Genomic DNA, 10,487 nt, shown 5'->3' with positions numbered 1-10,487 from the left:
ACTAGATACCTGAACATAGGAATACCAAGCTTCACGGGAACCTACAACGCCACTTTACCTGAAGAAGAGCGCTGGATGATTCAAGTTCAAGTTCCAGGAAGGACGTTCATGCCAGTCACTGAGCCCATAGAGTTTTCTTTTGATGCACCAACTTGGAGTCTAGGAAAGAGTATGGCAGCTCACATCGCCATGGGACGCATTGGAGAAGTCTACCGCAAGGATCTCAAGGATACTATCTACCAGATTTGTGGGCGCCGAGATGAACATTGGGAGATGATCAGCACCAGGAAGGATAGATCAATTGCAGCTTTTATTCAGGAGTTAAACCAGCACATTCGACGACAGGAGAATCACATGTGCGCTGACATGATAGATCTGAAGAAGGCTAAGACTAGAATCAAGGAACTGGAGGAAGAACTCAAGGCTACACGCGAAGGTTATGAAGAAGAAATTGAAGTATTGGTGGAGAAGAATGACGACCTGATCAAGAAGATTGGCATATTTATGGGAGGCCCGACACCAGTAGATGAAGACGAAGAACCCAAGGAGATTAGCCCGGAGGACTACATCATCATTGACGGCACTGACTCGGAACAAGATAGTAGCGATGATGTCCATGTTGATGAAGCAGGAGCGGATATCATGGAGTCTACGATCGTAGAATATTTCTAGTAGACCACCTCATCAGTAGTAGTAGTCCACCATGTAAATATAGTAGTCCGAGCACTTTTTGCGATAGTTAGATCGATTGTATGTCTTGTTTGATTGATTGAAGTGAATTGTGTGCTTTTGCCTCATGTGCATATGGGTAGTGTTTTCCCTTTAGACCCCCCTCTATTCTTACATCTCATCTTTTCTAAACCCTCAGATGCCTCCGAGACGTGACCCCGGATTTGCCTTTCCGTCGGAGCTCACCCAGTTGATCCAGCAGCAGAACACCCTGATGCAGTTGCTAGTTCAGAATCAGAATCAGGGGAACAACAACAACAACCCACCACCACCACCACCTGTTGACCACTTAGCCCGTTTTCTTAGGCTGAATCCGCCGGTGTTTTCCAGTAGCACCGAGCCGATAGTAGCAGATGATTGGCTTCGCAAGATATCTTGGGAGTTGACCACAGCAGGATGCACAGATGTGGAGAAGGTGAAGTTTGCCGCACATCAGTTAGAAGGACCCGCAGCATCTTGGTGGGAGAATTTCACAGCCACCTTCCCAGTCGACACTGTCACATGGGACCAGTTTCAACAAGCTTTTCGTACTGCCCATGTTTTAGCAGGAGCAATGGCCATGAAGAAGCGTGAGTTTCGTAACTTGCGCCAAGGAGGACGGACAGTTGGCCAGTATGTGGAGGAGTTTAGTAAGCTAGCACGTTATGCCCCAGATGACGTTGCTACAGATGCAGCTAAGCAGGAGAAATTCCTGGAAGGATTGAATGATGAGTTGAGTATGCAGTTGATGGTAGCCACCTTCAACAACTACCAGGAGTTGGTAGATCGTGCTCTTATGATTGAAGGGAAGCAGCAGCAAATTGAGAACCGCAAGAGGAAGTATGGACAAGGAAAGTATAATTCAGGAGGTCAGCAGAAGCCTCGTTTTACCCCTAGACCAGGAGGACATTTTCAGCATACCCATGGAGTAGGTAGCTCGCACAATCACAATGGCACCAAGAATGGTAATGGGAATGGAGGAAGTAATGGACAGAACCGCAACACCCCATCAACCCCAGCCAAGAAGGATTTGAACCACGTCACTTGCTATAAGTGTTCGAAGCCAGGACATTTTGCAAATGAATGTCCTGAAGGCCAAAACGGCAATGGAAGTTCTGGGAATAAGCCGAACCCTTTCAATAGGGGACAGGTGAACCACGTTAATGTGGAGGAAGTTGAAGCTCAGCCCGATGCAGTAATAGGTAAGTTTTTGGTTAAGTCATTTACTGCACTCGTTCTTTTTGATACTGGTGCATCGCATTCATACATATCAAGGGGATTTGTGGATAAGTATAACCTACCAACCCAAGCCCTTAGGTCACCATGTTAGTAACCTTGCCAGGAGCAGAGTATGTGGCAAGTTTATGGTGTGATCGGTTACCATTAAGGATTGGTAACTATGTTTTTCCCTCAGACCTAATAGTATTGGAATCTCAAGGATTGGATGTGATATTAGGGATGGATTGGTTATCAAAGTATAAAGGGAATATTGAGTGTGCTAGTAAGTCAATTTTGCTTACCACACCAGAAGGGAGAAGGATCAAGTATGTATCCCGGCATGTACCAAAAAGGACACAAGTGAATTGCCTAACAGGAGTTGTGCAGGAGGAAGTACCAGTGGTACAGGATTTTCCAGATGTATTTCCCGAAGAGTTGCCAGGCATGCCACCGGATAGAGACATTGAGTTTTTGATTGAGCTTTTGCCAGGCACTGGGCCAATATCGAAGAGACCATATAGGATGCCAACAAAAGATTTGGTGGAAATTAAGAAGCAGATTAAGGAGTTACTGGATAAGGGATATATTCGCCCAAGTTCTTCGCCTTGGGGATCACCAGTACTTCTAGTGGAAAAGAAGGATGGATCGTTAAGGATGGTTGTTGACTATCGAGGATTGAATGAAGTAACGATCAAGAACAAGTACCCACTACCAATGATCAATGATCTGTTTGATCGATTGCAAGGAGCTAAAGTGTTTTCCAAGATCGACTTGCGATCAGGATACCACCAGTTGAAGATTCAAGAACAGGATATTCCTAAGACAGCATTCACCACAAGATATGGACTATATGAGTATACCGTTATGTCATTTGGACTGACTAACGCACCTGCCTATTTTATGAACATGATGAACAAAGTGTTTATGGAATTTTTGGATAAGTTCATCGTAGTGTTCATTGATGATATCCTGGTTTATTCGAAGAATGAAGAGGAGCATAAGGAGCATTTGCGTTTGGTACTTGGAAAGCTCGGAGAACATCAGTTATATGCCAAATTCAGCAAATGTGAGTTTTGGTTGAAGGAAGTAGGATTCCTCGGACACGTTATATCCGGAGAAGGTATAGCAGTAGATCCCGCTAAAGTTGAAACCGTGACCAAGTGGGAAGCACCAACAACAGTTGGAGAGATCCGGAGTTTTCTTGGACTCGCAGGATACTACCGGAGATTTATTGAGAATTTCTCAAAGATTGCAAAGCCTATAACGGAGTTGCTGAAGAAGGATACTAAGTTCAAATTGACCGAGGAGTGTGAGGCAAGTTTCCAGGAGTTGAAGAAACGTTTGGTGACCTCACCAGTGTTGATTTTGCCAGATCAAACCTAGGATTATGAGGTGTATTGCGACGCTTCACGTCGAGGACTTGGAGCAGTGCTTATGCAGGAAGGGAGAGTTGTTTCGTATGCTTCACGACAACTGAAGCCCCAGGAATTGAATTACGCTACGCATGATTTGGAGTTAGCAGCCGTAGTGCATGCATTGAAGACATGGAGACATTTCCTCATTGGAAATCATTGTGAGGTGTACACGGATCATAAGAGTTTGAAGTACATTTTCACGCAGAAGGAGTTGAATCTCAGACAAAGGAGATGGTTGGAGCTTATCAAGGATTATGATATGAAATTGCATTATCATCCCGGGAAGGCTAATGTAGTAGTTGATGCATTAAGCCGCAAGAGCCATGTCAATACACTAATGACGGGAGTAATACCCAAGGAGTTAGCAGAAAATCTTCGTGAACTATGTGTGGAAACAGTTCCGAGAGGCTATGTAGCAGCACTAGAGATTCAGTCAACTTTGATGGATAGAATCAGAGACGCTCAGAAAACGGACAAAGAGATTGCCGCCATAAAGGAGAAACTGAGCAAAGGAAAAGCTAAAGGATTTCGTGAGGATGAGAACGACACCCTATGGTTTGAAGACCGTGTTTACGTGCCCAATGACCCGGAGATCCGAAAGTTGATTCTGCAAGAGGCACATGACTCACCGTATTCGATTCACCCAGGAAGTACCAAGATGTATTTGGATTTGAAGGATATTTTCTGGTGGACCAGAATGAAAAAGGATATTGCGGAGTATGTAGCAGTTTGTGATGTATGCCAGAGAGTAAAGGCAGAGCATCAGAAGCCAGCAGGATTGTTGCAACCATTGCCGATACCCGAATAGAAGTGGGATAAACTAGGTATGGATTTTATCACGGGATTGCCAAGGACTCGCTCAGGCTATGACTCGATTTGGGTTGTAGTTGATCGATTGGCGAAGGTAGCACATTTCATCCCAGTAAAGACCACTTACACCAGTGCTAAGTTGGCAAAGATATACATGACCAGGATCGTATGTTTGCATGGAGTTCCGAGGAGCATCGTATCGGATAGAGGAACCCAGTTTACCTCAAAGTTCTAGAAGCAGTTGCATGAGACTTTAGGTACCAGGTTAGAATTTAGTACAGCTTTTCATCCTCAGACAGATGGACAGACTGAGAGAGTCAATCAGATTTTGGAGGATATGCTGAGAGCTTGTGCACTAGATTATGGATCTAGTTGGGACGATAATTTGCCATATGCAGAGTTTTCTTACAATAATAGCTATCAGACCAGTTTGAAGATGAAACTTTCGAGGCTTTGTACGGAAGGAGGTGCAGGACACCGTTGTCATGGGACGAAGTTGGAGACCGCCAGTTGTTTGGACCAGATCTGATCAAAGAGTCTGAACAGAAAGTGAAGTTGATTCGCTATAGGCTCAAGGTAGCCCAGTCCAGGCAGAAGAGCTACGCAGATTCTAAACGCAAGGAGACAGTTTACGAAGTTGGAGATAGAGCTTATCTTCGAGTATCCCCACTTCGAGGGATTAAGCGCTTTGGAGTTAAGGGGAAGTTAGCGCCACGATTTGTAGGACCATATCGAGTTTTGGAGCGTATGGGAGAAGTGGCCTACAAGTTGGAATTGCCAGAAGGATTGGCCGGAGTGCATGATGTGTTCCACGTTTCTCAGTTGAAGAAGTGTCACGCGGAGATGGCTGACATACCTTTGAGAGACACAGTGCCATTAGAAGCAATTCAGTTGGATAACAATTTGACCTATGAGGAGAAACCAGTCAAGATCCTCGAGTTTGCCAGCCGAGTTACTCGTAGCAAGGTTATGAAGTTTTGCAAAGTCCAGTGGAGCCACCACACGGTGGATGAAGCCACCTGGGAGCGAGAGGAAGATTTGCTCAAAGACCACCCTCACCTATTTTCTAGCCAACCCGAATCTCGAGGGCGAGATTCATCTTAAGGGGGGTAGGTTTGTAACATTCCAAATTTTCAATTTGGAATGTTATACATTAGGTCATCATGCATATCATATTTTATTTTGCTTTTGGTTTTGATCCTAGAAAATCCTAAGCAACTCAAGGACCCACGGAGAGAGTTGGGGATTTCGTTATTTACACATTTGAGTTTTCTCAAATTATGTAAACAGGATCATTTGATTTTATTTATTTTATTATCAATTATTTCCATTATAAAAATATGAGAGAGGGAATAAAATGACTTTCCCAAAATATAGAAATATTGAGGATTTAATAAAAAAATCAAATAAGTTTTATTTCGGAGTTTTTCGGTACTTTTATTTGAATTTAGGAAAAATGCGCGTTTTTCAAAGTTGTAGTTTGGGCCCAGATAAATGTTCACTTTATCGGGCTTGATTTTAGGAACCCGGCAAAATTTATTTCGTGTTTTTTGGAGTCCGTTTAGTATTTCTTTTTATTTTTCTTCCGAGCGGATTTATAAAAAAAAACGCGAACCGACTACGGGCCGTATTCGGCCTGGACTCCGCCGGCTAAGGCTATAAAAGCCGCCGCCCCGGGGACCGAAAGCCCAGCCGCCGCCGCCACCTAAACCCTAACCCTAGCTCCTGTCCCGCCGCCGCCGCCGCCGCCCGCCGGAGTTGCGCGCCTTTCGAGGTTCGCCGCCGCATTGTTTTCCGTGCAGTTTTTTTTAAAAAAAGGAAAAAAATTCTGTTCGTCGTTTGTCTTTTTCGTCGGATTTTCCGCGGTTATTTTCTGATCGCGATTTCTGATCCGATTTTCGTTTTAGTATAACTTTTCGCTCGTTTATCGGAATCAGGCGATTCAAGCGCCTGGAGTTTCATCTCGAAACCCTCTTTCCGAATAATCAACTTAAACAAGTTTTTGCTACTGTAAAATTTTCCCTAGATCCAGATTACTAGAACGAAGTTGTTTTCTTTCGCCGTTTGATTTCTTTCGCTTCGTTCGATTTGATTCTTTTTGCCAACCAGGGTTCTTAAGTTGAACTTTCTGGTTAGATCTCTTATTTGAGTTTTACCTGTGCATTAGATGAGTACTTATTGTATGCTTGTTGTTTGTCTGCGATAGAACACCCGGAGTGCGCCGCCTGTTACTTCGAATCTCTAGGTTTCGCGGATCATGAGCAAGGCAAGTAACACTTTGATCATACCTTTTCTGCAACCCAGTTTTATTGCATTAGATCCATCCTCACACATTGCATGATTAGGATCTAATTAAATTGTGGGATGGGAAGTAGATGAGGTATTACCTATTACCTGTTTAATTATCAAACCTTTGGGAGTTACTTCTACGTTTGCTTATTATGCCATGCTATGCTAGTAGACGTGGATTGGGTGAGTGATATCCATGACAGATGTGAGATTGTTAATTAATGGTTTATCTAAGGTGGCAACCTAACACACATCTGGGTGGATTGAGGCACCTGGGGTTACCAGGACTTGCCTGTTTTTATTGGACCACCACCCAGGCTCAAAGGGATCATGAGATTATTCATACTAGAAACTTCCGTGTGCAGCCACAAGCCATTATGGGCTCTGGCATAGTTGATTAAGTTGTGCGAACTCTTACAGTGGTAGACTAGCAGATGTAGGGGATGTAGGTGGTACGGTCTACCCGATCGTAAGGTGCTAGCGCTTCTGAAAGACTATGTCTCGGTCATCCGTCTTCTCAAACACCATGTAGTGCGAGAAAACAAACGGAGGCGATCGAGTCTTGTGGGGAAAAGTGCGCAAACCTCTGCAGAGTGTAATAAACTAATCATGGTTAGCCGTGTCCCCGGTTATGGACATCTTGAGTATCTAGTACCTGGATTATCATGTGAATCTCAACATGTTACTCTAAATTAATTTTTAATGGGTTTTAATGATGTTACTTTAATTGGGATTAAGAATGCTGTGAACCATTCTCAATGTTTCACAACCACCATGATAGTAATTAACTTTATTCCTTTGAAGTAGGGAAAAATTGGCTTTACGCAAAAACAGTAACCATAGAGCTTTCCACCAGCCAAATATGCATATAGTATAGCTGTTGCATTCCATTACTCTCTATGTGTTACCTTGCCAGCATATTCCATGTGCTGACCCATTTTCGGGCTGCAACGTTAATGTTGCAGACTTTTCTGACGACGATTAAGGAGTTTTAGGTCGTGGTTCTATACTCAGTGATGCCGTTGGAGTTGATGGACTCACTTATCTTCCAAGCCTTCCGCTGTTATCGTTACTAGATGGCCTTAAGCCATATTTATTGTAATAAGTTCTCTTTTGAGACACTCGATGTAATAAGTGTGTGATTGCTACTCTGCTATAAATCCTCCGAGTACTGTGTGGTGTCAGCATTACTGATCCAGGGATGACACCGGAGCACAGAGATCAGACTATTTGAGGTCTGGTCGCTACAGTTCATACTTGCACATATAGAACATCACGTTATGAATAACTAGAATAAACAAAAGACATACTACGAACAACCAAAGATAGCATTTGAAACTGAACATATGCTTACTACAAACAACCGAACAATCAAAAACTTTAAAAGAGGCATATGCTAGCTAAAACAGGCTTAACAGCAAGCAAATAAATGCATTCCTATCGGTATGTTTAAAACTGGATTGATGAAATGTACTGCACAGTAAATAATTGCACATATAGAGCATCACATTGTGAACAACTAAAATAAACAAATCATGGGTTTCCTCACTTGTCATAGATGGGCTCGTTCCCGTGGGAAGAGCACGGACCCTGGATGCGCTTCATGTTGTCGCAGATGGGCTCCTTCCCCTTGGAAGAGCATGGCTGTAGGGTGTCCTCCCTGATGTCGCAGACGGGTGCTTTCCCCTTGGAAGAGCAGATGGGCTCTTTCCCCTTGGAAGAGCCGGAGAGGGTGCCCTCCTCGTGGTCGCAATCGATGAGGTCTGACTTGGAAGCTATGGATCCCAAGCCAGTGTCGCAGAATGTGTCCTTCAGAAATGACAAAAGGGGCTCGATGGTGATGTAGAATGGCAAATTGTTGACAGCGAGCCAGAGGAGATCAGCGGCAGGGCCATGGATGAGATTGATGGCGGTTGAACCCGAGGGGTTGGGGTGGGCCACTTAACTTGTGACACAGCCCGCCTCAGGGCATCGCTGTCGATGACCTCGATGTCATAGCCGGCGGACGAGACATGCCCACATACTCTAGCCTGCTACTTGAGTGCCTGCCGCTAGAAATGGTCGTCAGCTTCCTCGGCGACGTCGGGCGAAGAGACCGCTATACACCTCCTTTGGGCCAGTCACTCCTCGAGCTCCACGGGAAGCGTAGCGGGCTTAGGCTGCGACGCTCTGGAGTGGGGGATGGGGATGGGGATCTGTGGGAAAGGGGGCATTTGGCAGGCGTCATCTAAGAAACTCGGGGCGGCCTGGGTATGGAGATCGGTGGGTAAGCTGCATGGGCAAACCGACAGATGTTGACAATGGAGGCCTTGCAGCGGTGGCAGCAGCGGCGACGGGGATTTGCTAGGGTTTCGAGCGAGGGAGTGTGTGTGTGTGTGTGCGCACACACACACACACGCCCGAGGAGGTTTTGGTGTGTGTGTGTGTGGAGGGGGCGCGGGGTGTTTGAGGAAAGGACGCGGGTACTGAAAATTTTACTACGCGGGAGTGAGATGCTGGGCTATTGCAAATTTTGATGAGAGTGCATCGCACACGGTCTGGATATAACAACAGTGTGTTATGAAAAAGAAAAACCCTCGAGGCGGGCAGATATTTTCAATGCAGGCGGGATTGGGAACAAGAAACATCGCACACAGTCCGGAGATAACAACCGTGTGTTATGAAACAAAAAACCCTCGAATCGGGTAGATATTTTTGAGAGGGGGAGCCTCGTGGAGCCCAATGTACTATGCGGATGTGTGCGTGACAGGTGCATCGGCGTGGCACATGGTTAGTTTGAGTGAACCGTGTCGGTTGCATCATCCAACTTGTCTAATGTTCATAAATTTGGCAAAAAATGACGTGGGAGAGGGTCAGAACATGAACACACTTGCATGTGGATCAAATTTATGTATCAAAAGGGTGGTTTGATTTTCAAATACCAAATGCAACTTCGATGTGGCACCTCTCTCGCAAAGCGCACGGTATTGCTTGCTCCCACCCTCTCGTGTGGGCATGAAGGGAATCCTAAGGTATGAATGCATGCCCCTCCCCCTCAGCCGAGGTTCACCTAGAAAAGTGCGAAGTAGCTAGCAGCCCCCCTCCTCCCTCGTGTCGGCATGAAGGGAATCCTAAGCTATATATGAATGCATGCCCTCTCCCCTTCAACCAAGGTTCACCTAGCAAAGTGCGAAGTAGCTAGCAGCCCCCCTCCTCCCTCGTGTCGGCATGAAGTGAATCCTAAGCTATATATGAATGCATGCCCCCCAATCGAGGTTCACCATAGCAAAGTGCCAAGTAGCTAGCATCCCCCTCCCTCGTGTCGGCGCGAAGGGAATCCTAAGATATGAATGCATGCCCCCCAACCGAGGTTCATCTAGCAAAGTGTGAAGTAGAGCTAGCAGCCCCCCTCCCTCGTGTCGGCACAAAGGGATTCCTAAGCTATGAATGCATGCCCCCCCAACCGAGGTTCACCTAGCAAAGTGCAAAGTAGCTAGCAGCCCCCCTCCGTCGTGTCGGCATGAAGGGAATCCTAGCTAAGCTGTGAATGCATGCCCTCCCCCCCAACCGAGGTTCACCCTAGCAAAGTGCGAAGTAGCTAGCAGCCACCCCTCCCTCGTGCCGGCATGAAGGGAATCCTAAGCTATGAATGCACATGCCCCCCAACCGAGGTTCACCTAGCAAAGTGTGAAGTAGCTAGCAGCCCCCCTCGTGTCGGCATGAAGGGAATCCTAAGCTATGAGCATGCCCCCTCCCCCCCCCAACCGAGGTTCACCTAGCAAAGTGCGAAGTAGCTAGAAGGCCCCCACCCCCCTCGTGTCACCATGAAGGGAATCCTAATTAAGCTATGAATTCATGCCCCCCAACCGAGGTTCACCTAGCAAAGTGTGATTTAGCAACCCCCCCCACACACACACTTTCAGTCGGCGGGCCAGAGAGGCATATATCTCACCAAGATGGATCTTAAAATGGACCAAGAATAATCCACCTTGGTCGTACAACCTCTCTCTTGTTGTTGGTCAAAGTGATGGCCATCCATGCGACCCCGGAGATGGGCTAGCTCGCCAA

This window comes from Triticum urartu, chromosome 4 (genome assembly GCF_003073215.2).
Source record: "Triticum urartu cultivar G1812 chromosome 4, Tu2.1, whole genome shotgun sequence".
NCBI classification, from domain to species: Eukaryota; Viridiplantae; Streptophyta; class Magnoliopsida; order Poales; family Poaceae; genus Triticum; species Triticum urartu.
Note: the sequence above shows the minus strand (reverse complement) of the source record.